Source organism: Chrysochloris asiatica, unplaced genomic scaffold (assembly GCF_000296735.1).
Source record: "Chrysochloris asiatica unplaced genomic scaffold, ChrAsi1.0 scaffold00110, whole genome shotgun sequence".
NCBI lineage: Eukaryota > Metazoa > Chordata > Mammalia > Afrosoricida > Chrysochloridae > Chrysochloris > Chrysochloris asiatica.
The window spans coordinates 3,265,198-3,270,098 of NW_006408628.1; positions in this window are offsets into that span (position 1 = coordinate 3,265,198).

A 4,901-nucleotide genomic window follows, 5' to 3' on the forward strand; every position below is an offset into this window, starting at 1 on the left:
CAGATGATACAACCTTGCTTGCTGAAACTGAAGAGGACTGAAAATATTTACTGATGAAGATCAAAGAGCACAGCCTTCAGTGTGGATTGCATCTCAATGTTAGGAAAACAAAAATCTTCACCACTGGACGAATAAACAACATTCTTATCAACAGAGAAAAGACTGAATATGTCAAACACTTCATTCTTCTTGGATCAACTATCAACATTCATGGAAGCAGCAGTCAAGAAATCAGATGATGTATTGCATTAGGCAACTCTGTTGCACAAGACCTTTTTAAAGTGCTGAAGAGCAAAGATGTCAGCTTGAGGACTAAGGTGCGCCTGACCCAAGCCATGGTATTTTCAATAACCTCATATGTGAAAGCTGGACAGTGAATAAGGAAGACCACAGAAGAATTGATGCTTTTGAGTTGTGGTATTGGAGGAGACTATTGAAAGTGCCATGGCTGCCAAAAGAACGAACAGATCTGTGTTGGCAGAAGTGCAACCAGAGTGTTCCTTGGAGGCCAGGATGGCCAAACTTCTTCTCTCATACTTCGGACATATTGTCAGAAGTGACCAGTTGCTGAGAAGGATATCATGTTTGGTAAGGTGGAGGGACAGAGAAAAAGAGGAAGCCCTCCAGCGAGATGGATTGGCAAAGTGGCAGCATCAATGAGCTCAAGTGTGGCAACAATTGTGAGGTTGGCCCAGGACTAGGCAGTGTTTTGTTCTGTTGTACATTGGGTCGCTATGAGTAGGTACTGACTAGATGGCACCCAACAATAACAACAACAACAACTCCAACAATATAGACATTTCTTTCTTTTCTTGCTTGCATGAAAATTTTAAGATAAGCAGGAAATATTCATATCTTTGGTGGTTGTGTGCCAGTGAGTTGGTTTTGACTCACAGTGATCCTGTACAGGGTTTTCGAGATTGTAAATCTTTATGTGAGCCTCATTTTTTTGTCCTAAGAAGTGAATTGAAACTACTGATCTTGTGTTTAGCAACCCAGATTGTAATTCATTACACTACTGGGAATGTCAAGTGAAAACATCACTGGTTTCCTGACAAGCATCCTGTCATTACAGTCAAGAAACTCTCATCTCACAAAGCCTAACATTTGGGGGATTTGTTGTTATTGTTGTTGTTGTTGTTAAGTGCCGTTGAGTGGGTTCTGACTCACAATGACCCTGTATCCCAGGTGGGTTTCTGGAAGATGTGATTAGAAGGCCAATCCTATTTCAATTTCTTAGTTCGCTGATCCATTTACTTTAGTTATGTATTAGGAATATTTCATCATATAATGATAGTGATTTTATGCATAAACCCATTTTGAAATACAATTTCCCAACCTTACAGAGCATTATTTTATCACTTTGGCAGCTACTAAGTTATACAGTTTCTAAGTTCTATATATCTTCCGTGACCAATTTTGGACTTCCTTAGCCATAAAATTGATCTCTTAGACTGAAGTGATATTATGTAACAACCTGTGTTGGTAAATCAGACACGAGTCCTCAAACAGTGGTATTAGCAATGATAACATAGGCAGGGAAAATAACTTGTATGCAAAATATATATTAATCCCAGTGAGGACAAATTACTGCTTCATCCAGGGTAGAAATTTTTCAATGTACAGTTTTCCCAGTGTACAATTACTCAGTCATGTTGATCTCGTTGAGGAATGGCACTGTATAGAGTTTAGTCTGTCAATTCACTGTTCGTTTCTATTGCTGGTAGGCCAGACATTCTGCAGTGGGATTAACATCTTGGTGAGAGGAATTTCATACAGTTGGACCCATAGATAGCCCTCAGTACTGCCAACATGACTTCTGTCTCTAAGGGCCATATTGCACACGCATTGTGGGAGCCAAAGGCAGAGTTTGGATGACACTGACTGGAAAAATCATCCTGTCTACTTACAACTCCTCTGATGTGAATGACCTTTGGTGGACACTGACATTTGCCTCCTGTGTACACTTTTGGGTTTGGTTAGCACTATGGCTTATCCCTATTATAGTATATTATGCCAATCTTACCTCGCTGGTGATTAAAAATGCCACTTGACCTCTGCTGCTCCAGTATCCTAACATCTTTATCATGAAGAAGTTCAATTTCATAGCTGTCTTCCCTACTGCAACCCCTTGCCTACAGATGATAGCCTTCACTGTGTTTTCAATGATTCCAGCACCCCTTTCTCGTTCCAGAGAAGAGAGACAGATGGTGGGTGTTCTGGTCTTACATAACTGACCCATCCTGGGATGCCCATCTTTCAGCATTATGGCCCCTTCCTCAATATTCTGTGGAGGGTTTCTGTGTTATTGGCCATCTTTTTTTCTCTGTGTTTCAAGAAACCATCCCAACAGCATTGTGCCCAACAGGCACTCTTGACAAGGTATCTGAATCATAATAGAGTATTATCAAATTCAGACTCTTCCTTAATCAGTCTTGTATGCAGTCTATATCCCATTCCATATACCCTGTCAAACAGCTTCAGAATTCATCCCATGCAAACCCTTCTGATGCTTGCTGATATATACCAACCAGGTTTTTTTTTTGGTTTTTTTTTTAATTAAAGTTTTTATTTTGGATTGAGTGAAAGTTTACAGGGCACATCATCAGCTTCACATTCAACCATTCATATAGCTTGTTTCAATACATTGATTATTATCCCCTCCATATATCATCAGTTAACAGTGTTTCTCTCTATCCTCTTTATTTTGGGGGGGAGGGGTGCGGGGGGAAATTGCCTCTTTGGAATTTACAGTCTCGGCTTTTAGGGAAGGTTTTTACATTTGTCTGTGGATATCCAGGGCTCATGTATGAGATTACTAACAAGCATTACTGAATAATCAGATGAGGGACAGTTTGCTATGTCTACTAGGTGGCTAAAGTCTGATCCTCAGAGCCTAAGGTTTGGACGGTCAACAACGCTTGGGCCCACAGGGTCTTGACCTCCTGACCGGGTCTGCACGGTCTGCATCAGATTCCCCCTTATTTATTGTTTGTTTAAGGGACGCTGCCTGTCTTAGGCGGTCAGTGCAAATTCCTCAGTCTTACCCATCATCGAAACTCATTGCAGCATGGCAATGGCTCTGTCTTAGGTTGCTGAGGTTCCACGTGATCCTTACCCATCTCTGGAGGGAGGAGATCAGCTTGGGACCCCATACGCAAGACGTTGCCAGCCCACCACCTGCTCTAAGGTGACCAAGCAGGATCACTATGCTGAGGTTCAATCAAGTTCTTAGGGGATCTTACTCTCTAGCAGGGGTAGCAAATTCCAACCAGGTTTTGAAGCTACTTGTGTGAAGTCTCTGTTTCCCTAAATAGAAGTCAATCCACAACTGAAACATGCTGAGACCTGATTCCAGCCACTGGTCCAGAAGTAATGAGAGGAGGTGAAGGCAGATCTCAAGGATAACAGACGTCAATTTGTTAGGTATCTGATCCAGTAGAAGTCTTTACTTGATCTCTAAGCAATAGGAAGTGAAGGATAGGGGGTTGCTTATGCCAAGCAGAGGTGCCAGAAAGTTAGTCCCAACAGCAACTCTACACAAATAAGGGAAGGGAACAGCTTGACACTCCTCCACCCCTAAGTGGCACAATTCTGAAGTATATTCTACAGATTCTCCCACAGAATCCACAGTAGTAGTAAGACTGGTACTGACAACAGCAACTACTTACTAATTTATGATGTTAAATACAATACATAAATAAGTATGATATGCCAGATACTGTGCTAAGCATGCGACATGAGTTACTCTTTTTGTCTTGACAAGAAAAGGAGAAAAACTAGCAAAACATGCATTACCCCCCAGATCTACTATTTCTCTCAATATGTGCTTGATAAAGCCAGAAAAAAACCAAACTCACCTGTTAATGTCAAGTTGATTCCAACTCCACATGCTATATACAAGATATTATTAATTTTCATAATGGGTGTCAAAAGAAGTCTCCAAGGTAGTTAATCCTATTTTAGGTTTTTCTTTACAACACTTTTCCAATAGGGAATTTCTCCATTCTCAGGAGGTTCTGAAAAGATCTTAATAAAGAATTGTCATCATAGCTGTGATAGAGGTCACAGAGCTTTTAACAAGAGAAATAGTCTCCCATGAGTTTTAGTTCTTCTTGCTGAATGTTTCTGAACTGTGTTTCACCAAATGGCTGTCCCTTGTGGCACACCATCTGAGTAACACAGGAGGCCTTTGATATTTTCCACCTCTGTACTCCATTTACAGCAGAAACTCTGCCTTGTGCAGTCCATAAGAAAAAAGTACCATTGCAAATGACTCAACACATTATTTCCCTTTATTGTCTGAGACTCTGAAAGCCGTACTTTAGCAGGGAAAACTTCCACACAAACGGTCAAGATCAGTAAAACTGTCAAAGGCAAAGCAAAAAATGGACATAAGATTCTTTATCAAATTGTTCTAAAAGTGGGACTAACTCTAACGTCTTCCTTGTCCTTGGATGTCATTGAGATTGCCTGTTGTATCTGTGTTAGTTCTCTAGTGCTGCTATGACAGAAATACCATGAGTGGATGACTTTAACAAACAGAACTATATTCTTTCACAATTTAGGAAGCAAGATGTCCAAATTCAGTGTATTGCTTTTCGTGAAAGGGAAAGACTTTCTCTCTCTTTCAGTTCTGGGGGACGGTCCCTTTCAGCAATTGTAGACCAGGCATTCCGTGGAGGTCTCCAGGGCCTTGGTATCACTCTCCCCCTGGATCTAGGAGTTCCTCAGTGCAGGGACTCCCAAGTCCAAAGGACACACTCCACTCTACTCTTCTTTCTGGAGTAGCTCTCTCTCTTGCAGCTCACTTCTCTTTCTCTGCTTACTTCATGTTCAGAAGTTTGAATCCACCAGCTGCTTAGTTGGAGAAAGATGACACTTTCTGTTTCTGTAAAGAT